General features: G+C 42.6%; 1 protein-coding gene across 2 annotated transcripts in view; it reads right to left on the reverse strand.

The window, feature by feature from the left end:
- The window catches only part of ctbp2a (C-terminal binding protein 2a), a 69,231-nt gene extending 51,242 nt beyond the window's left edge, over positions 1-17,989 (reverse strand). Inside the window, exon 1 of one of the 2 annotated variants that reach the window (XM_030070925.1) lies at positions 17,894-17,989. The gene's annotated coding sequence lies outside the window, so the exon portion shown is untranslated. Of the gene's footprint in view, positions 1-17,644 lie in introns of both variants that reach the window. The other variant, XM_030070924.1, reaches the window with a different exon arrangement.
- Between the last annotated feature and the right edge of the window lie 7,489 nt (positions 17,990-25,478).

Consider the following 25,478-nt stretch of genomic DNA (forward strand, 5'->3'; position numbering starts at 1 on the left):
TGGAAATAATCCATTTTACTTGGACAGCTTTAGGAATATCCCATTCCTTCCTTTCGGCTACAATTTCCAAATCTGTGCCGGTTTACGTTTCCTTTCTGCCTCCTGCTCTCGTTATATCCTTGTTTGAATCCAAGCCTTGTTTCTACATGTTAGACTCATGTGCACACGCTCGCATACAGACAATGACAAGTAAGAATAATAGTGGCTTGGCTTTGCAGGGATGGGGCCTATTTGTGGGACACAAAGTTGGAATGGGCAGTATTCATTATAGCTGAAGTGTCACTAATGCTGCACATCAGGAAACATTTTTACACAAGTCACAAGACACACACGGTTTTAAAACTGAGAGAGAAATATACAGCAGGAATCTATCAGCTACCTACTTAAAAGTCATTGATGTATGTCCTGAAAGTGCAAGATAGCAGAAAAAAACTGGAAAAGTGAGGAGGGCGGTTAAGGTTTCTCTTCTCTCATTAATCGGATAGTTGGGGCTCTGAGGGCCGCGTAAAGCTGTCACTCAGACCGCTGATTTACACCTTCCTCCTCCCCGCCTGCCTCTCTCTTTCTCCTATGCCCATATTTCCACTGTCTAAGTACACTGGCTACTGACAATTACAGCTCTCCTCTTACTGCCTCTCTTCGTCATCCTCATCCTCTCATCCTCCCTGTGATTCTGTCTGTCCATCTGCGTCTCTCCGTCCATCCCTCTCCCTCCTGGCTTTCATTGTTCCGTCAGCCTCTGGCAGATAGCTTCCTTTTGATTCCTCTTTTCTCCTCTACATCGCCTTTTTTTGTGAACCATCTTTCTCCCTCCTCCCCCCTCCCCTCTCCATGCCTCCTCCAATCTCCATCTTTCTCTCCTCTTCTCTCAACTCGAGACGAAATGGGACTGCAGCAGTACTAACTGCTGACTTGGGCTAATGCACAATTTTGTAATAATGCCTATTTGTTTAAGTCACCCAGGAAATGCATAATGGTGGCATTATTGTGCACGACTAACCCATTGAGGCTTTGGACATGGCCTGCATTCCTCCTCTCCAGCTCCTTACATCTAATAACCTAAAACAAAGTCTGGCATAAAATCTCCACTGGAATAATGGGCAATTTATTTTTCACAAAACCCCCACACAACACGGAGCAGGGAAGAGGAACAATAGAGAGGCTATATTTGAATTAAATAACAAGCATTGTGAAGACACATCTCCAAAACTTATGCTGGCATTTCTCTTATTAGTGTGTGTGTGTGTGTATGCGTGTGTGTGTGTGTGTGTGTGTGTGTGTGTGTGTGTGTGTATATATGCAAGAATACACACACACACACACACACACACACACACACACACACACACACACACACACACACGCATACACACACACACACACACACACACACACACATACATATATATATATATATATATATATATATATATATATATATATATGCAAGACCACACACACACATAACTGCAGGTATGTGCAAAAGTCCATTATCTTCAAGGTCGATAGTTGGGCTCAAGAAAAGCCTCTATTTAAACAGGTACCGTGAGTAGACACAAGAATGAAGACGTGGCATCTTAATACTTAACCTTTCCTTTTTCCTCTTTGTTTTACGTAAATAAATGTAAAAGATTTTTCTGCATTTTCAGTGCTGAAGAAAGACTTGCAGCCTTGGTCACACGTCAGCACTGTAACACATTTTTGATAATTTATTAGGGAATATTTAAAGCAGCTTTCCACAACCTTTATAAAGTGGTGGATTAGGTAACTTTGGCTAAGAGGAGATGAATAAACTACAGCCTGTTATTATGTGAGGTTTAGCAGGGGGGCAAAGCTTAGTCAACTATTTGACTACACTGCCCAACTCCTAATGCATACACACTTTTAACACAAAAACTACGGTGCTGACTAAGGTTGTTAATGATAAGATGGATGATTGATTAATGGCCATTAAAAACCAGACTGATTAATGTTAATGATAATCAAATAATGACTTGATTCATTGAACACACGTAGGCTGTGTTGCTATACTGTCTATTTTTCAGTAATACAGGGTTCTCTCTATTGTTGCACTGATTCCATACAGGCTAAGTTATAGTAGGCAAGAACAATTGTGTGTGCTGCCTCCCTGCCTCTCTTTACACTTTAGGGCTAGAGCCTTCAAATTAATTTATTGTTCTGTGTCTTCAATGTTCTTCTATGTATCAAATGTTAAAAAAAAAAAAACACTCAATTCATGAAACTTCCAAAAATGTTCAACCAGGTAAAAGGCATGTGCGTGATGTTTTCATCTGTGTGTTCCTGTTGACATTCAACATCTTCCCGGGGTGCAGAGTCACCTCACACCTTCCTCTCTGTGTAAAACCTGCAGGCAGGCTAACCTTGCAGCCTGGAAGAGCACTGAGCTCTGGTGAGATATGGGCCAAAATCTCTTCAAGGGCACCGTGGGACCAAGAGGGAGGGAAAAAAAAAAAACAAAAAACTCACTTCTCCCTTGCCTCAGCATTACAGCACAGCTGTAGTGGAGGGGATCTAAAGCCTTTTCAGCCACAGACACAACTTCTATTCCTCCCTGGAGCCAATTAAATCTGATTCTTCAAAAAAAAAAAAAAAAAAAAAAAATCCAGTCCTCTGGCCCTGGTGGAATCCACCAGAAACAGAAACTTACAACTTACTTGCACCTGAAGTGTTCACTAGTCACTTTGTCAAATTTGACACCAGGCAAAAGGATGATCTGAGATGAGTGCCATGCATGAAAATGAAGGCAAATTAAGGATGCCCACAGTGTAATTGCTGTTCAATTAAGTAAGCAGAGAAGTCAGTAAGTAGGGCAGAAAAATAAGTAGGGTCTAGGTGAGATTGTCAACTTGTCATCACAAAACTAGCTTTTACTTCTGAAATAAAAACATAAAATGACACCAGATCATTTCTTCTACTTGCCTCAAAAAAACAGGCTGTCTCTGATATGTCATCTTCCATTTAAAACGAATATCATGTTAATCTTCCTTATAGTTCTAGAAGCTGAGTCACCCACAAAATGATTCCTCATCCATCTTTGCACTCCAACACATGCTGTACTGTGTGCCACCAAAAGTTGGCATTTGATCGAAGGTGTTTTGAAATGGGGGTCAAATTTAAATGTGACTGTTTGTTTTTGTTTGTTTGTTTTATTTCAATGCAGCAAACTTTGAGTGGTGTGCACCATCAAAGGTGGCACTGCCTCCGAGGTGGGCAGCGCCGCTCCCTCAATGGGACAAACAATAGCTCCGCCAGCACAGGGCAATTTTGCTAGCAATCATGAGCACCAGCTTTACTAAATAAATAAATAAAAAAAGAGGATGCGTAGTCGTTCCAGTGATATATTATCGCCCCCAGCCCGAGTGAAACTGTTGTCAGCCAATGTTTTTTTTTGCCATCTCACCTTGTCTTTCTCAGCTCTTTATCACCTCTTCATTCCTCTGCAAACAGCTTACAAAAACACAAAGCCTGTGCAAAAACACCGGCACCTCCTCATTCAGCAAAGCCATCACTCCCAACAGTTTATTCCCATAAACCCAATAATATCGAGCCTCATCCTCATTGATTCCTTACACCTCTGAAGAATGAAATGTTTCAAACCAATTAGCCTTAGCATGATAGAAACCCCAAGGAAAGAGCTAAGACTACTGACAAAAATGCAATTATATTTTAGGGCTATGGCATAATTATGCATCGGGGAGATGGCACTTCAAAATCCTTACTTCAAAAAAAAAAAAAAAAAAAAAAAAAAATGTAATGAAGAAATGAAAGTGCTGGAATAAGGCCAAACTCTTAAAAACTCCTTCAACCAATGGCTGATTGAAGACTGAGGATGCCAGAGTCCCATTTCAGGAGTAAATTTAGGATTCTCAAAGAAACACTGAGCATGACTAACGAGGAGAGATTATAAAACGACTGCTGCTGGGACGAAAGAGCAAAGTGAGGGTATGCGAGGGTACGACACGAAGGAGAGGGAAGACAGATAACCACAAACGCCGCTTTCCATGTCACAATCACCATCTGACCAGCGCTGGGGCCGGTGCAGACGATAATCTACCCCTGCAAACACCGAACAGCCACGGATCGCTCTCAGAATAGTTTAGTCCAATTTCATCCACTTGTGCATCTTTGTGCCTGGAGGTTAGCTGCCGCACATTTTCACTGTTGAACTCCATCCTTTTTCCTTTCCAACCAATTACCGAGAACTTATTGTGAGGACGTGATGCATATGCAACAACTGTAAAAGCAATTACAGTGCAAATTAAACTGTAGAACCAATTCATGATGAGAGCGCACGCTGTAATAAAAGAGGGGGGGATAAAAAAAAAAAAAAAAAAAAAAAAAAAACTGAAAAAGGTTAGAGAAGACCTGAATCATTCCAGGGAAATTTATTCGTCACGATAATAAAGCTTCCAGAGTCGTGTTTTCAGCCCACTCTGTTGTTTCACGCTCTTCACTTATTATGGGGTTACTACTGTTATGTCAGGCTCCGACTGCGTTCTTGGCAAATTAAAGCTAGCTATCAGAACAACTTTGCCGGCAAGCCAAGCAAACAGCTCTATTTTCTGCTAAAGCTGCAGCGAAATAATAAAAAGCGAAGATCTGTCACGATGCATTTAATGAGTGACGTTTGCGAGAGCGTTTGGTTAGACACTTTACTTCATTGTGAAACAGAGATAGCAAATTTGTACACCAAACACACGGTTTAGTCAACGCTATGCATATTCTGTCACCTTTGTGTATTTTTGATATGCGTTTGCTTGTGCTTCTCCTGGAAAAAAGTTTAGGATTGTTCACTTAATTTTGAGAAATGTCACTTTAAATATGTAAAGACAGTTTCACTTCCAAAAAAAAAAGACCAAACACTTGGTGGTTCCAGCTTCCTAAATGCTAAGGTTTGCTTGTTTTTCTCCATCTCATGCCATTTAACACGTGCATACTTCGGAATCTGCTGGCTGCTGGTCAGACGAAGTGAGCAATTTGAAGACCTTGACGAAGACCGAATGTCGATAGCGCGTTGGTCCGTCTTGCTGCCGTGCTCCAAGAATGAAAGTATGTATTTTCTCTCCCATCTGAAGACGGAGTGCCGCGGTAATTTTTCCGTGCTTGTCTGCACTGTCCAGAAATATTCCTCTACTGCAAAGGCAAGATTTATAGGATTTTGCATTTTTTAAGCAAATTTTGAGACATCTCTTTGGACTGTGGTGAATTTTGATGGTCAATTGTCATTTTTTTTCACTTTATAGGCAAAGTAAGAAACTGAAAAAAATAATAATGAGTTAACTGACAAATATTTGCAGCCATTTAAGCCCAGCCTAGAGAAGTACTATCACCTGATCTGGGTGAAACTCAGCAACTCGGACTTTCACCTTGAATTGTCAGTGAGCCCCGTCGGTGACTCTGAGGGGAGTGTGTACATTACAGATGTGTGTCTGTAATGTGCCCAATACTACACTGCACAAACATAAATAGGAACATTTCAAGACCGTGCCTTCGACGCCAAACCAGACTGAAAGGAGACAATCAGTTAGACGAGTTAGTGGGGTTAAGGAAAGGCCAAGCTCGCCCTTGAGGCCGACCAGCCATGAGCTGAACACCACTGACCTGGATTAATACCAACCACGGCAGCGCCAGAACTATTCAACACACCCCGGTTTCCTGTATCCTGCCTTTCTGTCTGTGTGTGAAATGATTCCATCTGTCAGGCTCAGCTGGGCTGTGAGAACACCGCTGAATGCTGCTGCCCACACACACACACACACACACACACACACACACATACACACACACACAGACGGACACCAAAAAACACAGACGTGTCGGCTGGGATCTGGGGCCAAGGTGGGCGTCTGGCTGTATGCAGCCTCCAGGGAGGGAGGGTAGGCGGAGGGGGGGTAAGTATGAGAAACACTGCCCTGCATGAAAGGCTCAAGGCTGGGGAGCAACACGAGAGAGAGAGAGTGAGAGAGAGAAAAAAAAAGAGAGAGAGATAAAAAGAGAGAGAGAGAGAGAGAGACGGGGAGCGAGTGATGTTTGTGGTCGTGATGGCACACAGAGGTTAACAGCAAAGCGTCATGCAAGTGTTGCTTTAGAAAGCATTATGATTTGAACCCAACTGAAAGAAGCTCTATTCACAGACAGGAGGTTTTGTCTCTTCACCACACCTGTGTGTGTGTGTCTGTGTGTGTGTGTGTGTGGCTACTTTTGGTACGAGTCTCTTTTCAGGCGCCTCAGCGTATTAATAGCTCGCTTATACTACGACCGATTTATCACCACGTGTGCGTCTGTATGTGTGTGCACCCCTTTATGACCACGTGTGCACGTGTGTGTATCCCCGCCCACGTGCTGGTATGTGTGTGTGCTCGCTCACTTCCATGCATACATATGTGTGTTTAGATCAGGCAGGTTAATTACACTGGCATGCTTCCCTGACCAAGGACAGCAGCTGGTATTCAGTGGATACCAAACAGAAGAGACACAGGACGGCAGCACATACACCCCTCAGACACCTGTGAGCCTGTGAGCAACAACACACTCAGGGATGAAGAGAGACTGAGGTAAAAAGAGACAAGGGCACATGATGGATTAGGAGGTACGACTGATATTTACAGAGAAATAAGTGAAAACTAGCTCAGCGGCAGATGAAAAAAATAAAAAAAAAATAAAAAAAAAAAAGGAAAAAAGAAAGAAAGAGAAAGGTCACGGACGAGGTAAAACCAAGAGAGAAAAGAGACACACACTAGTGGGTGAATACAAAAAAAGAAAGAAAGAAAAAAAAAAAGCGAAAAATGGAACAAAGGCGCCATGTGCTGTGAGGTCTGTGCAACACTTCACAAGTCTGGAACTTCCCTTCTAAGGTTGAAAAGAAAAAGAAAAAGAAAACTGATCATTTTGATTCAAACCACCTTACACCGTCTAGTAGCGAAAGGAAAACTTTTTTTTTTTCTCCCCTCGGGATCACGGCACTTTCCAGGGAAGAGAATAACGAAAAACAGGGCAGCAAGACAAGACACTGCAATGCAACATTAACAGCAGCACTTCAAAGTGGCTGGAGCATACGTGTCAAGTATTTCCCAAGTTAAAATCAATTTTAAGGCTAATAGCTGCTTCATTCCCGTGTGTCATATTGGCAATTATGGGCTTTGTCTACTAGGCCAGGATCCCTTTCTTCATGCTGCTTTTTACACAGTGAGACAGTACAGCAGTGTTTAGTATACAGACCGCCTCAGCAAAACCCCTGGCAAGGCCATGCTGATGTCCCGCAGCCTCGTTATGTTTCTAATTGTTACATTTAGTGCTCATTAATCAGGTCAGAAGGAGCTGAACCTACATCAGTAAAAGCATCACATACAATGCTGTTTGTTTGGCAAAAAATCCAGTTCAGTTGAAGTTATGTAAACTGCGAAACATCTCTATTTGAGTAAGTCACTCAGTCTGGTGTTCAGTGTCGCAATTTTGTTTTTCCTGAAAGAAATGGAAGATAAATCTGCCAGTGGGATGGGATAATCTCACTTGTTTCCAATGCACTTGCTGCAGTAAATTTTCTGGTATAAATAAGTATGCAGAATACGGCAAATCAGCCCACCAGTATCAAGAAAATGACAAGTGATTCAAGAAAATTCTGCAAAACAAGTTGATTCGCATTGGAAACAGGTGGGATTATCTCATCCCACCGGCAGATTTTTCTCTTTTCTGTTTTTCTTTTGAGGAAAACAACATTTTTAAGACCGAATACGACACTAAATGACTTGCTAGGATGGAGTTTTTGCAGTGAAATGCTATACACTGCATGCCAGTTGCATGGTATAGAGAATAAAAACATGCGGCTTTTATGGGCATAATGCCTCAAAATAGCATTTGCTCGAGCTGTGTGAGAACCCCGGGGACACCTATCTCTAACCTCACATCACCTCTCAGGGTTTGGACTGGCAGAGGGCTGAGTGGGAGGGACTTGCGAGAGTCGGTGGCTCCACTCGAGCTCGGTGAAACATTAACCCACCGTAAATCCTTTTTGTTCAGGATCAGGAATCAAACATCTCCACGCGGGTGAAAATCAAACATCTCTGTGCGCGAACAAGCTGATGAGTTGAAACGCCAACCATCCCACTGTGCTCCTCAGCAGCCGCGAATCAAAGAATTAGCCTTGGGCGTGCCAAAACATCGGTAATATCCATATTCATAATGGAGACAGCTAGGGCGATAAGACTTCACTATTCTGCTCCCGTCACTCACTTTGTCAACACTTCCATCACAGCAAGCGCCGAGCAGATAATATGTCATTTTTCCCTGCAGACAAGCGATGAGAAGCAGGGTGAGCTGTCACTGATGATGGTTTCATGTCCTATATATATATATAAGTAATACAGATAACCGCTGTTGTGTGAAGTTGTTTAAGGACGTGAGTGTGTTTGCTGATAGCATATTCTGTAGCAGTGACCAAGCTGATGTATGCTGCTCAGTTAAATCACCGGGAAGTGCAGGCTCTCACTCAACAGTGTGGTTTAGGAGTCAATTGGCTCCATGGACCTCTGCCAGATTCCCCGTTTGGACTCCCGCCAATATTTATGTGTGGAAAGAGGCTGTTACACGCACAAAATGCACACTATGTAGAATGCTTTAAGGCGATGCAAGCGTGCACTTACAGCATGAAATAATAAAGATCAGATTTACTATTTTGCTGCAGTTTGCGCATTCGAATTTTTCAAGTGGGTTTTAACTAAAAATGAGAGAGCAGGCCCGAATCCAACGCCGATCTAATGGCATCATCAGTTGCCTTGCGTCTGCACAGTGTAACAACCAGAGTGCAAGCAGGAGTTTGTGGGCAAATACTCCACGAGCAGGTCAAAGTCCAGGAGGGGGTTCACGGCACTGCTGGCTGGCTACTGCTACCACACAGTCCATAATAAACGGAGGACTTGATGCCTTGCTACAGGGCTGCCCTGCCAGAACCCCAGGGGCCCCGTGTAAGTCAGCAGCCCTCCTCTTGCCACACAGCAACAGCAAGCTAGTAAAACAAGCTGTTAAACTTTATCTGCACCATAACCGTCACAATAATATACCACAGATGCCAGGAATTTAAAAATAGATTTCCCTCCGGACTTTCTTGGATACAGGCCTATTCCTTCTGCTAATGTGTGTGTGTGTGTGAGGCCATCTCCTTGTTGTCAAAAACAAAGAATCTGATCATTTATAACAACGTCCAAATCAACATACTGGGTTAATAAAAAGAACTAATGCACTTTGCACAGAGCACATGGCTATTAGAAGTATGGCTAAGACACTGCGTACCCAAAGTGTACACACACTGCACTACTTCAGATTGAAACATCCTATTAGCCTGCGCATTCACAGAGCCATTAGCATTTAAATATGCAGGAGCCGTGCTCCTTTCAAAATGCCATTTTTACTCTGCTGCAAGGAGAGTTCTCCAGTTGTCATAAACAACTTTTTTTTTTTATTCAAGGACCTTTTCAAATGTCAGGGCCAATCAAACACAACACGACAGGTCCTCCGGGTGGAAAAAAAAATACAGCTCAGAGGGCAGAGAAGAAAAGCGGACTTATCATGCATATTCATGTGGTTGGAAGGTTCAATGTCTGCTGTCTCGGAGAATTGTGAGCAGGGGCAAAGCAGTTTGTGTTGTAACAGACAGTTGGGAAAAAAAAGCGCGTTTTTAACTCTTTTCTCCTCCGCACTATGTCCAAATGTCAATGTCACAGTCCCACAATGGCCAGAGCTGTGTGTGCCCACGAGTGCCTCCCAAAACACCAACTCCAACTCTTTTCCTTTTCTCTCCGTCAGCAAATTCGGGGGGGGAAAAGTTTTCTCTGTGAAGTGGTGCTCAGCAGAATGGCAAACAAACAGAGCCATCTCTCCGCTGGCCAGGGCCCACTTCAGCATTTTAGACATCTCTTTTCAGTTTGCTGGTTCCCTAACATCAGCAGGATGGATCCTCCTGACACAAGTCTATGTCAGCTGGACAGGAATAGGGTCTCTGCCGAGGCACAATGGAGCCCCCCCTCCCCCCCTCATCCTCGTGCCACCTCGCCCCTGAGACGCTGAGACAGGAGAGAGTGGGCAGGAAGGAAGAGACAAAAACAGGCGGAAATAAAACACAATACATGCGACTGCACTTTCAGCGTGCATGTAGGCCTCTTCGGGAAAAAGTTGAACGCGCGGCCGGTGGGAGACAGCTGCGCACCCCACCGGTGTCTTTATCTCTCGCTCCCTCTCTGTTCTGTCTTTCGCTTCCTGCTTCTCTTCCTTAGTCACTGTTCTGTCTTTTCTCTCTGGCTCAGGCAAGACACAGCCGTCCAGGAGGACATTATTAGCTGTCAGCAGTAACAGTCAGCGTAGCGGCGACGGCAGCAGCAGCAGCAGAGCCGGTTTCATAACAATGCTCAGAGAGAGCCTCTTCCCTGGCCCAGGGAGAGGAGTGGGCAGGCAGGACAGCATGCTGCGTGCAGATGGTGCTTTGTGTCTGCAAAGTTCCTCAAAATATGACACACATGAAGAAATGCACACAGACAGGAGCACACACACGTGCCTGTGCTCGTGCCCGGGCAAACGTGCACACATGTACAGACGGTCGGATGCTGCTATTCAGTGCTAATTCTCCACAGTTTGCATGAGAGTTAATGGCAGGTATTGAAAGTGCTGACTGTACCAAGAGAGGGGGAGGAGATGAGGGGAGGGGGAGAAGATCAACTCCGTCCTCTGTTGGCAAAGCACGCACACGCACACACACACACACCATACACACACACACCTCACATGCTAGACAGCTCACTTCATCTGCACATCTCCACACCACTCCCCTCACTGTCTCAATCTGTCTCAACAAGTCATGTAGCTGCACAATCAGTGTTTTTTTTTTTTTTCTTAAAACAAGTGAAAAAATCTGCCGGTGGGATGAGATAATCCCACTTTGTTCCTGATACATTTTTACACATACAAGGCAGAATAAAGCAGAAAGCACATTTGATACAAGAAAATGCTGAAAACAAGTTGACTATCATGAGAAACAAATGGGATTTTCTCATTTCCCAGGCCGATTTTTTCCCCACTTGTTTTGACAAGACTTTAACACTGAAAATCAACTGCTCTCTGATCACTAGAGGAAGTTGAGTGCTCATGGTAGATCGGTTGCACAAAACCAAAAGTTAATGCAAATGTGATGGAAATGAGGGATTCATTGCAGCCTGACAAGGCGCTTGTTGGATTACTTGGATTATTTTGTCTCTGACCTCTGAAAATATGGTGACACCGCACACTTCCAAGGTAAATTAACCACTTTGAATGAAATGTTTCTGTCGCCATAGTGCTGATTGCAGCAACAGAGGCACTCACACAATCGTGCAAGTGCCACTGAAAGTTGGATGCATTTATCCGCAGAATGTGTGAGTTCAGAGATTTGAATTAAGTTGAAACAGCGAGGGGGTGAACTGGAGTGCAGATACAGAAATTTAGAAAGCTCAAACTAGGAAATAACAACAGGACGGCTGTAAATTGTATGATGGAATAAACACCCCCAGTGATGACTCTCATACTGCTAGGGATCATTTCACTGTGAAAAAAAAAAATGCTTAATGTAGCTTTGAATGACTTTTTAAGATGAGGATTTTTTTTTTTGCAGTGTTCATCCATCCACCAGTCATCTTAGGCCTAAAGTCCATGCATGCAGTGGAGAGCAATTAGACCTTCTTTGCAGCAAAACGGCCAGTCATTAGGCAGGAGGATGGGATTCCACAGTGTGAGGCTTTACACCAGGTGGGAGGCTATTAGACAGCCCAGCGGTGTGAGCAAACTCCCACTGTCATAAATACAGAGAACAGTAAACATCCTCCACCGTTACCCCCACCACCGCCTACAGCCCTCTCCCAATCACATAACGAGGTAAATAATTTAGAGAGTTTCTATGCCTGAGAATAAGAATATGTAAATTCACAACATGTAAAGTAAGACCACTGACTTAACTGTGGGTGACACTGACTAATTATGCAGCAACTGCACACTCCCTGTGTTGTAATTTTGCTGCTTCGATGCTGTTACTGTGTCACACGCTCTGGATTACGTTAAATTATGTCATTATTGTCATTTAGCAGACGCTTTTGTGAATTATACATTCTGACAAATGTAGGCCAGTATCACAGTATTAATGAGCTAAGCTTTCAACAGGAATAAGTGGCACTTTTTTTTTTCTTTTTTTAACTTCCTCTTTGTACTTAAAGTATTAAAGTGTTATTGTACAGATGAGACACAGATAATACAACACCAATCATCGCCCCCGGGCCACACAAACAAGGCACAAGGCACAAGGACACACACACACAGAACCACAACCAAAAAAAAAGCAATAATAAAAATAATTAGTACTAGTAACGATAACAGCAGTGACAATAAAAAGGTAGGAATATTAAAAAAGGAGAAAAACATTAAATTTCAAGTATGATTTCAGAGCCAGTTAATTAGAAGGGAAGGTCATATTGAGGCGGCCATGACATTCATTTACCTTGATAATATATATATTGTCTATATGTCTAACAATCGTATCATTTAAAGTACTGTAAGCTGTAAAAAAGAAGAAAATCAAAGCTTACCTTGATTTTGTCTATGAGCTCTGAGATTCACCATTTAAAAACACACGCAAACATGAAAAATGCCTGGACACACACATACAGGCACATAAATGTGTCACCGAGCAAAGTGTTAAAAAAATGAATAAATAAATAAAAAATACCCTACGTGAGGGAACGTTGCAGTATAGTGGTCAGACCCAACACAAGCCAACATAAATCTGATGCCAGCGAGAGTGCAACTTAGTGAGCTAATCACCTTGGATTTCATTTTTTATTATTGGGCAACAGGATGTAAATTGGATCCTGCAGTTTTATGTTTCATTGTCTCTTTTAAAACAGAGCAGCGGACTATAAATTACTGGTTTTCTGGCACGCCTCAATCATGCACCAAGCCAGCTGAACTGGGAACGACTCTTGTGTTAATATATTATGTTGGACCGGTGATGCTGACAATCAGTCTCTTCGGACTCCGATGTGGCAAGAGCAAACAAAACTGAAACAGCAGTGAGATGTGGAGCTAGTAATGAAAATTTACTTCAGGCTGCACTTTAGGAGCAAACAACAGAGCCTGCATCCATTTCTTTTTATATACAGAATATCATATTAGTGGCAGACACAAGAGTGGGTGCGCGCATGCACACACACACACACACACACACACACACACACACAGAGAAACAGTGACTCAGTCATCAGCCAGTATCTTTTGGGCTCGCTGGGCAAACAGGCCTTATCAGTAAAGAGAATCAGACACCTGCTCCTGTCTGCTGCAGTCCACATCCACTCTCCCAAAACTATCTTCCTTCACAATCACAGCAAAAAAAAAAACAAAAAAAAAAAAAAAAAAAAAAAAAAAAAAACCTTAGCCTCAAAAGCAAATGAGACACTACACAACCTGTCATTACAAGCCAGAAAACAGGTGTTGAAATAGTGCTGAGAGCTGCAATTAGGCAGTACACACAGTACAACTTAAAATGTCTTTGTTGGAGACAGCCCCAGCCAGGCATTTACCAACATTTACTTGAAAAAAACATTTAATGTGCAACCATTCTTTCAGCAATATAGCCTATTAACTCTAAAACACAGTTTTGTATTTGAAAAACTTCACAGGCAGGGCGCCCCGGTGGCTCACTGTGTACAGTTCATGCCAGGTACCACTGAGGGTAACTTGGCTGCAGCAACCTGGACCCTCTGCTGCGTGTTGTCCCCTCTCTGCCCTGTCCTACTGTCTCCACTGTGCCTGTCTAATAAAGCAGGGGAAAAAAAAATATCTGTAGAAACTATACATAATCTTTTTGACATCAATGCTAAAATATACAGTGAAGATCAATTTTTAATGTCTTATGATCTTAGTAAAAGCATTACATCAATGGTCATTTGATGGAAGTATAAAATGTAGGAATGCATGGTATTGGATGATGCTCATATATGATATATGCACATATTTTTTTTTCCACCTCATTGCAGAGAACATAAAGTCTCTCCTGTAGTGAAATTACCATATTGTTATGCCTACTCTTATTGTGACAGCCCACTGGCAGATGCAGACATAAAATACAATGCTCTTCAAAATGTACACATTTACTGGGCAAAATAAGAAAAATATGTCAACTTAGGGTTATATAACCCATGTCATATATGTTTTTTATACAATATTTTCTTTCAAACAGATTCTCTCTTGGATGATTCTCTCTGAGAAAATCCTGACAACAGCCACAAACAGGGCAAATTTGACCTGTTTCACATATCAGTGTTTCTTAATGGCATATATTTTCATTTCAGGCTGATGCCAATATTTTATTTTAAAGCCGATATTGGCCGATACCAATGACTTGCCGAAATTATTCCATCCCTAATAAAATCAGTGTGTTTCACCCTCAAATTAGATTGGTCCATTGCACTGGAATTTAAAAAAAAGAGATGATTTGATGGTGTAAATGTCCATAGTTTCATCAAAACTTTCAAATAAGGAAGAGCAGTAAACCAAGAATCACCCAAAGAAGGAATTGGATTATGGCCGTATCAGAGGAGCTGCAATATAAATTCTAAATGGTCCTTGCTCTGTAATTTTTGAAAAGCGGGATGATTGAGTGACATTAGGCTGTACATTTTAGGCCTCTGCAGATGGCACAGTGTAATTTCACACCCATTACCTCCTCTCCACAATGCATAGCACAATCACAGGATAGTAAAATCCTCTCAGACCGGCTCCTATGGGAACTTTTAGAAGCCGTTAGTGGCTCGCCCATTACGGGGATTCTCAGTAGAATTCACAAGAGCTATTTCAGCAGCGTCCAAATTACTGTGTTAAATGGAGTATTAGGCTCTGAAAATATGATTAACCAATTGTAATTGCTTTGCTTTCTGTGATTTCAAATGGATGGGAGATGCACAATTCAAACATTACCTATTTTTTCTTTTCTTTTTTTTTTTCGTCCTTGTGCTTCCAGGTACTTTATTTGTGCAAACAAATCATGTCAACAAACCAGTCTGACATGTTTCATGGGGGTCCATCCTCTGCTCACAGAGCCCTGTGTTTCCTCATTGTTATTTTTTCCAACTTCCTGTTGCCTCAAAATCCTATGTTCCCTCAACAAAGACAAGAAAAATGTCCACACTTCTGGTATATTAATAAAAATAATTTGATGGCACCTGTTCATGAAATAATATCTGAAAGCATGTTTGTCGACAATGTACGATACAAGTGTGTTCAAATTAGAAAGTATCTTTGAAAACAGCTTGTCCATTAACACCATTTTATATTTTATTTACTGGAGAACATGTAGATAGATGGATGGATGGATCGATAGATACTTTATTAAGCCCTGCAGGACGATGAAGTATGATCAGACAAGGCTTATTTGCATGGTGTCAGAACACAGGTCTGGCGGATCATGGGACAATGTGCCAAAAAAAAAAAAAAAAAAAAAAAGAATAAATAAATAAATAACATTGTGGGAACTGCCCCTTGAGGTTTTTCACTGTCAAAAAAGTAAGCTATGGCAGCAATACAAGTACATATTGTGAAATGCCTTTTCTTATTCATGTTCCTACACCTCAAAACAGCATTACATCATGTTGACTGTCTGCACAAGCACAGCCACATGCCAGAGGAGCGGGTGGTGAGCAAAGTAAAGAGACTGCACCTGTGCTTTCAAAAGCCATCATCTCTTCCTGCATCGGTGCACTTGCTTCCCAGCTTGCTCCTCAGCCATCCTCTGTGTTACGCCACACCACAACACACACACACACACACACACACACACACACACACAAATGAATCCCTGTACAAGTGCACAGTACAGTAGATCAGCCACGTACAACAGTGCTCTCTACAAACACAAATCATGTTCATAATCACAGTACACTGACTCCGCCAGTCACCAGGGAATAGCTGGTGAGGCAAAAGAGACTCCTGATTTCCAATACAAACACAGACAACACACACACACACACACACACACAGACAACAACACTGATAGCTACCATCAAGCACAAGCTGTGAGCATGATGTCATAAATATTAAAGCAGCGGTTTTGCATTTTCTTGGCATTTTCCTCCTCGGTGATAAATCAAAAGGCCTGATAGGAGCTGCCATGTACATTGTGATTCTGCATGTGATGTGTTTGCCTTGGGAGGGCAATGCCAAGCTTTCATATCTGAATACATAAAGGCCACAGAGACGTGAGAGGAAGTTCAACCCCCCTGACGGAGTTGAAGGCAGCAAGTGGGGAGAGAGCTACGGATGGGGAGGCGGCGGTGGTGTTGGGAGGTACAGGATGGAGAGGAGAGGCAAAACACACGAAAAGGACAGCATGAGATTCCCTCTTCTGTTTGGAAAAGGTTGGAAAGTCAGTCAATAAAAAGCACAGGAAGGCAAGCTGCTGACGTCATAAATGACAAACCACATTCAAGTAGCTGCATCACCAGCTGTCCAGAAACTCCTCTCTCCATTACGGTAATTAAACCACCTCTCAATCAGGGTAATTGATCATACCTGACGAGCCGATCGACAGCGGACTTTATGAGATGACAAATAAAGAAGAGAGGAGTTTCAGCTCAAACGCTCGGCCCCAGGAAAAAAGGGTACGAGCCACGGCCAGCGGATCATTAACAAAGGCCTTTTCTCTGTGGGCTGGCTCCACACTAAGTTCCCCAGCCTGTTGTGACAATTCCCACGGGGGGAGAGCAGATGTCCGTTGCCAGCAGCACATCTGCATACAGCCTCAGTCCCCACCCCTTCACTGGCCAGACAATGGAGCACTCCTCCACGACTTGGAGCTTTCTTCCACTTGAGCCTCCAAACGAAGAGAGGGGAGGGGGGAGGATGGGGAGCAAGAGTGTAAAGATTTGTCTTTTTTTTTTTTTTTTTTTCATTTTATTAAATCCCCCCTCTCTGCCTGTCAGAATTGTGAAATGGAAGGGGCCGTCCTGCTGCTCCTCAGTGTGGACTTAATATGGATATTTGATTGGCTCACTAATTAAGCACTCGTTAATTAGTGGGCTATATGAGTTAGCCTCCAATTCAAATGCATTGTGGATTTGTTTGCTTCTGCACATGCCCACCTACAAACACGCGCACGCACGCGCGCGCGCGCACACACACACACACACACATACACACACACTTTGGCCAAACTTTTTGATCAACCTTTAAATCCCTAAGTGCATGTTACTGCTCTCCATGATTTCTTCATTATATCAATTTTTAAAAGAAGCCTATCATCACAAAAAAAAAAAAAAAATACACATAATTGAAGCTTCTCTTAACTGGGAATTAAATATGTTCATTATTATAATTATGTCCTATAATTGTCCAGTTCATTGGCTGGGCTTGATAAAGGCTATTCCCACACCACTGTGAATTGGAGTATAATGTCTGATGGCTAATGTCTTCAAAACACTACTCCCACCCTCCCTTGTCCCTCCTTGCTGATGGCGCAGGGACACATGGACAGCAGCGATGCGAGTCTAGCTCTCGAAACTACCCCAGTGGAGCACACACTCAAACATTTTTCACCACCTTTTGCAATAATCTTGAATCCTACCTCGAGTGGTTGTTTATTGAGAGTTCAAACGTCGGCTTTTGGGGCTCCAAAAATAGCATCGCAGGCTACGCATTTCAAATTCGCTTGTTATCTTGGATTTAGATAATGATCCACCTTTAGATGGCATAAAACTTAATCCTAAACGCAACGGGACAATCTCCGCCGCAGAGAAACGCTGCCTGGTCTCGATTATTACAGAGAAAGTAGCCTTAGCTCTCGGTGTGCCCGGTAATCCTACTGTTTACTTACACGCTTCATAAACACTCCTATTCTTTTCCTCCTGCAAGAATTGAGAGGTGTGTATCAGTTTGCTTTCCCTTTTTTTCTCTCGCTTTTTGAATGAGGCGGAGCCTTTTGCCCACTTCACACGCGCGCGCGCGCTCACTCGCTCACACACACACACACACACACACACACACACACACACACACACACACACACACCGAACAGAACACTTCGTGCAGTTGATGGTGATAGTGATGGGACAGCGGGAATTTTCGAGGAAGTGGGTTTCTCTGTTTGACTCCATATTTTATTTTATTGTGTTTTATTTTCGTTTTCTGTTATTTATTTAACCTATGAGGGAAAGTCTTGGAATACTCAACCTCTTCACTTTTGAGTACAACAAAAAAAATAGATAGATAGATAGATAGATAGATAGATAGATAGATAGTGTGTTAAGTGTTCACTGCTCAGCTGCAGCTTTTCTCCAGTCATTCTTCTCCTGCATGCCACTTGTACAGCAGCCACTGCAGCTGTGACTTGATGTCATGTTTAAAACATGCAATCTATCTTCTTTCCTTTTCGGGTCCATTCTCAGCACTCGAATGCTTATGGACCTGCCATTCTTTCACACAGGAGGCCGGGCTGTGTAACACAGTGCAGATGGCTGTGAGCATCTTTGTATTTCCTGGTCTCTTTAGTCCCTGCATAGTTTCTGCCAAACACTTGTCCCTGAGTCCTGGAATGCAAGTTTGCACAGGGAGAGTGAGACTGAAGAGAAAATCACTGCGTGTAGCAGACAAAGCATCCACATCCCCTCCATTCTGTGTCTTGCTTGCCTCTCCAACATGTGCTCCCTGTGTGTGGGCCCAGGCCTCAGGCCCTTGGCCCGGTCCTGAGAGTGCCTTTCCCTGTGGTAATTTTGTCTGCACCACAATGGCACGACTGGGAAGAAACCCAAACACTTTAAAAACCAACACCAACTAACAGGGGACACTGACTGAAGCATATGTTAGTGGTGGCAGGAGTGGGGTTTGAAAGAAAGGGTAGGAGGGGGGAGAAGAGGGGCAGTTTTGGCAGAGAGAGCTGTGTTAGTCGCTGCTCTTCCTGCCATGAGCTTGTGTCACTAAGACAAGACCTCCAGATGAGGGCATCCGTTTCGCCAGGTCAATACAACCTGTAACACAGCGGCTGTGGAGAGATACAGTGTTCAGCTAATGCCAAACCAATATGCCAAGATGTAATGATGAACGACCAAGGTAATGATGCGTTATTTACAGGATGATGTCAAGTGACATGTAAGATGAAACAGTGGTACCCCAAATACATTAGTCCAACATGATGTATGTATGATCTATCATCCTCATTTTGTTGTCATTTTCGCAAATGAAATCAGAATTACTCTTCCAGGCTTAATCCGACAAAAGGCTGTGTTTGCTAATTATAAGCTTAACTTCTGTAGTATTTACAGTAGGCCACACAATAAAGCAGCTTTCCATACCAACAGAAAGTATTTATGCAAAGGCTTTATTTGTCTGCAAAGAAGTCTGCCCATGACTTATGCACTGGACTTTGACTATACTTTTCCGCCCATTAGCATAACAATCTGGCTGTACAAAATCAATGCAGCACCATGGAGTATTACATTATTCACCACACTATCGTTTGATATTATGATTTGCTTTTGTTTGTACACCGAGTTGTTAGAGGATGACAGTCAACACACACAGATACACACACATACACATACACACATTTCTAATCCGTCCACTGTACACTGGGTATTTGAGAGGATCAGTAATGTGCGACTGCGTATTTCTGCAGAGAGACATTATTTCTTCCCTCGGTTCCTCCTGGCAGAGATCTGAGTGTTTGACCTTTTTAAAATGCAAAGCGATTCTTCTACTCCGGAGAGTGAACGGGAGGCTCATGATTGTGCTACTAAATTTGAGGGACTTAATGCAGTAACTCACAGAGAGGGAGAGCTGTTCTGCTCCTGTTGAAGTCTTGACTTGGTTACGGGGATACAATAACACCTCCAAGGGTTATGTTAATCTTTAAAGACAGGTTATTCTTATGCTGCTCCACTCTTTACCTCATTTGAATGAATATTTTACTTTACTGCAACCTTGAATCAGTCTCTCTCTCTCGCTCACTCCAGTGTATTGTGCTGTATTTTCTTGTAGGCTACTTTTTCCTGCGCACTTGCTATAGCACTGAGGTCTATTTTCTTTACTCTCTAAGGTCAGGATTGTTATCTGCAGTTGCATCTATAGAAATCAGTCTGCCCCTTATTCACCCGTCGCCTGTTTTTACATCAAACACCCTGTTAATATTCAAATTAGCCTTGTGTGGAATACTATGGATAATCTTGCTACTTTCATAGTGCCTCGCTTATAATGTAGATTGATGGCCTGACTGGAATTTCACATCTTTCCTCATTTCTGAGAGAGATAAGTGGTGCTAATTTAACTTCAACATCACTTTGAGAGCACTTACGATGAGCGGTGGCTAAAAAGTTGAGATCATCTTAAACTGAGACTATAACAACTTATGACACACGCCTGTGAGACATTTTAATGAGGAGCTCATGGGAGCACAATTTACATTCAATAATAATGTCAGATTGAGTATGGTGCTGTATGTACCTCCTACACTAAGTGCACACAGAGCATCTGAATTTCTTTCAACATTCCCATTGAGACAAGCGCATATAGACACTTAAAGCGGATAGAGGTACAAGGATACTTTCATTGCCTTGTATTCATTCCTCCAATAGAATGAAAATGAGTAAGATTTACCCCTTTGACTTAACACAAGTGTCTGAAAACAGTTAATCAGACTTGTTTTTGAGCCAGGGTGAATATTTGTGTGTCTCCACCTACACTGGGAAATAGAATACCGCGAATGTTTAAGTGAGATGTTCAACCGTTTTTCAAGGCTGACTAAACAAAATGTAGATTTGTAAGTGAGCTTTCAGGGTTGCCACTGAAAGCAGGTGAGCGCCTCAAAAATGAGTATCTATATCCGTAGACAACATGTAATAGATTTGCTGGAACAACAAAGAACAGCTGTTTCTATATTTTGAGCGGGGAAAATGGCACCTGAAGGAAACAGGATTGGAGGAAGCTAAATTAACAGCCTTTGGTGTCACTTTGTTTCAGCTGCACCTGTCTCTCCCAATTAGAAAACCATACTGAGTGTGACAACTTTTCTTGTTGACACATTTTTCATTTAAGTGCCTTAAACAACTACCTCCTTTTTGTCAGGTGTGACAGGCAGTGTAAAGGAGAGGCTGTGCGGTGTGGGGTCGCACTCCTGATCTGTAAATTGAAATAGATTTAACTATCTTGCCTAATAAGATTAAAATACTGTGATGCTTAGGTTATGAAGGAGAGGACTGGATGAAACTAAGAGGCTGAGCTTCTTAACTAGTGATGAAATACAGGGTAATACTGTATGGATGTGTCAAGCCCAACAGCCACTTTTTGAGCAAAGAAAGGAGAAAAAAAAAGTGTGGTTTTTGAACAAAGAAGAATGGGTGTCTTTTCTAGTCCTCTCAGGGTTCCTTTGCATTTTTGCAGATCAAATTTCATGGGCTTTCCGTGACATGTACTGTGGATCGTGTAGTTAAATTTTCATGGCAAATATCGTCACTGTCTATGAATGCAACTGTTCTTGCAGAGTAAAAGACACAAATCTACAAACGTGATTTTTTTTTCTTTTCTTTTTTTTTGAGATTTGTTATTTATCATTTATACAATGATGGAACAAATCTTTATGACACTTGCAAAACCTTTTAGCCTTTTACTCTTTTCAGAAACTTTCCCAGCCCTTACCAACATGGTTGTCTGGTCTGGTAGCTCTTCCATGACCAGAAATGAGATTTTCTAATCACCATGAAAAAAAACCCTACTCTCACAGTATACCCATCATGCCTGAAATAACCTATTGTACTGAGCCTGTATGTGATATTACACTCAGACAGTCAGACATATGCCTCATACTAAAATAAACAAAATAACCTTTTTCATTCATTTGACAACAATTTTGCTACCTGATCACAGCCAAATAAACCTCTGGCAAAATGACACAGTCTGAAATGCGATCCTCTCTACGCGATGAACACATCCACCCTTGTAATAAACTGTTTTCTTGTTCTCTCTTGGGTGGGATACTTGAACAGACTGCAGCTTGTAGGTCTTTGTTTACAACAAGCCTAATATAATTATGCTTACCACCTACACGCAAATTAGCATGCAAACTGTGTCGGTGGTTTGAAAAATACAAATGGGGGAATGTGATTTTAGTGCAAGGGGTTAGCCTGACAGCACTTTGCAGCTCTGCCCAGTGCCGTGATGCCAGACTGGTCGACCTCACAGCTGCGACAAGGGGACGCAGGCCTCGGCAAGACCACAGCTAAAAAAAAAAAAAGGGGGGAAAAAAAGCTTCAAATTGCTCCTGCAGTCTAGTGTTCAAAGACACACACACACACACACACACACACACACAGAGACACACACAGCTTCTTAGCAGAGGTTTAGTTAGGGAGCTCTTATCTCTGCTGAACAAACTCCTCGAGTGATGGGAATGTTCTCAGGATGTTATCTTGTCCTCTGTAGGAATGAGATAGCCAGCCACCTTTATCACCACCCTCCGCCTCTGGAGGACCCCTGACCATTACCGGAACAAGGACCACTCGGTTGCCAGGGGACACCAACCAACTGGCTGCCTGAATAAGAGATTTCAGGAGATGGGGTGGCTGCAGGTTGAATGACTGCCGCCAGACGGGAAGGTTTGGTTTGGTGGCTGCATCCAGGCAGGGGAGTCGGCTTTATGTGTTACACGCATAGATATTGAATTTCTATTCCATTCAATTTCTCTGGTTAAATGTCATTTTGATGCACGCTGCGTATACTTCACTTGCTTGGACAAGTGTTAAACAAATGGGAGAATTGTATGCTAAATGATGAATTCTTTTTGAGAATGAGAAAAGGAATGAGCTGGAAAAAAAAAAAAAAACATACCTGAATAGAGAAAGTGGGGCAGTTAGACATTAGTTATAATTGGCAAAAGAATAAACAGAAAAGAAGTATTCCATGAGATATGTGATTTAGCCGCGCCATCTCCATGGCAACTCCTCTTTTCAAGTCACATCTTTAATGAATAGGTAATGGAAGAAATGCAAAATGCACAACTTCAGAACTGGTGCCAAAACTGACATGAGGAAAAAAAAAAAAGTCAGATTTTGTTTTGACAAAAGTGGTTTGCTGTGCACACTGCATAGCATGTCAAAACAGCACAGCAGCCTCTCTGAAATGTACACACACACACACACACACACACACACAACCACACACAAACATACAATGTACTGTAGCACGACAGATCTTCCTTCTATTGCTGTTATTTTGGCTGTCTGGCAAATCCACCTCTTGTTTTCAAAGCATTTTTTACTCAAACAGGTGCAAAACCTCTCAACTCAACACATCAAAGAGACACATGCACCTGCGAATAAATCACAGCAAATGGTAAGAATCCAGACTAGGGCCCCCCAACACCAAAGAGGCAGGATTCAAAGTGTCTGATTTAATATTCATGAAGCGAAGGGCTTTGGTGGTTGAAAGCTTGTTTACTGAGATGTGTCTTTTGTCCTTGGGAGAAGGTTTGATATTCCAGCAGGCAATTGTGTTTACATACACTGGTGGGTTTGCTTCCACATAATATAACACTCGCAGACACACACGGACAAACGTGCACGCACACAAACAAGACACACTCTCTCTCTCCCTCTCTCTCTCTCTCTCTCTCTCTCTCTCTCTCTCGCACACACACACACACACACACACACACACGCACACTCGGTGCAGTGATTGACACTCATATTTCAGTGCACTCCCCTAAGACTTACTCCCCTGTGAAGTATTAAAAGCTTAACACCATTCTGAAAGAGCTAATGAGAGTTTCTGATTATGAAGCCCTGCTGGGTGTGCAGGAGTTGCTATTCAAGTTGTGGCAAGTCCAAAGGAAAGACTATAGTCTGCAAAGTGCACCCACAGACGCAGAGGTGGCAGACGACCAGACCAGACCGCACAGACCAACTGTCAAACAGAGAAACACAGGTGCTTTTTTTTTATTATTAACAAACGCTCCTTTCTCACCCTCAGCACCAACACTCCGCCTCTTCAAAGTGATGTAGATTCATTTAGGGATGACCTTAACCTGTAAGGACTGTTATTATTGCCTCTAAAGGCTTCTGGATCAACAACATCTAAAAGCAAGGGTTTAAGCACCTTTTCTTTCTCATGTCTGCACCTGTTTTTTCCCTGTTTTATCAAAGGTGCTGTCATAACAAATCCCTGACTCTGCAGCTCGGCGCACCTGCATCAAGGGATCACGTCTTGGCAACACTGTGCGACGCACTCAAAAGTAGCAAATGAAGGGGTGGCGGTGGCTTCCAGATGGATGCCTCTCAGCCCTTCCCTCTCGCTGTATAAAAGCGCTAGTCTGTCTACTTCACTTTTAAATTGAAACAAAGTCTTACAAGGTCAGCTGTGCATATGCATCAGCTAATTACTACAGCTGAAAGAAAGATTGGGAGAAAAACTCACCTCCCTGGTGAGTACTTAGTGAAAGAAAGCAGCTGGCCTGACCATCCTCTGGAGAGAACATTAGCTGTTGAAGAAAGTGGTTGGGGACACTCTTCCCTTAAGTGTTTTTCCTCTCAACAGTATTCTCCCTTATTCACTCCCTGCACTTCCTCCTGTCTTGTGTGTATGGCTGTGGCACACATATTCATCCCTTCCATCCCCGGAGCTGAAACTCAACCCTTACACTTATGACTCAAATCAAGCTTAATTTATTTCACACGCTCTAATTTGACGTCTTCATGTTGATATGCATTAAATAAAAATAGCAGCCCCCCACCCCTCGTCATTTTCCTTCAAATTGCCTCTGCTATAGCATTGCCCATTACACAGGGAGTTTGAGTTGCTATCATTACGTTTGATAACTTGGCCAAAGAGCAACTCGGTGCATCTTCTAGCCTGTGGATACTCCACGCAGAGCTGCTGCCCTCTGCTGACAAAGCTGTGAACAAGCAGTGCTCACAAGCCCTCACCCACAAGCTCCATGCCTCTCCCATGACTTTATATTACCAATTTGGGCACTTCCGCAAGCACTTTAATCCCTCCTGTTTTTGTTAATGTTGTTTTTCGGCCAGGAAAACGTCTAACAGTCTGAACAGTCTGGTTTCTGTTATAATTGGATTTCCAGTGCAGAAAAAAGCAGGTGAAAACCACCATCTAATGCAATAAATATGTGAAACTATATGGAAAATACAGCTGTTAGATTCCTGCAAACCATCCCTAAAGGATTTATGAAATCCCTTAACTTATAAAATAAATAAACACATTAAAAAATCATCAGTAATAATAATGATAATTGATTCGATATTTGATGAAGTTTTATTTTGCTCTCTCTCATATGTCATATCTATTTCAGTAATCATCTATATCACCTATTGCTTTCCAGGGCAGGGAGATCTTGAGGGACGGCAGGGTGCTGAGATGTTGTTGGAGCCCCAAGAGTCGTACCGTCCAAACCACAAGAA

Source organism: Myripristis murdjan, chromosome 15, assembly GCF_902150065.1.
Source record: "Myripristis murdjan chromosome 15, fMyrMur1.1, whole genome shotgun sequence".
NCBI lineage: Eukaryota > Metazoa > Chordata > Actinopteri > Holocentriformes > Holocentridae > Myripristis > Myripristis murdjan.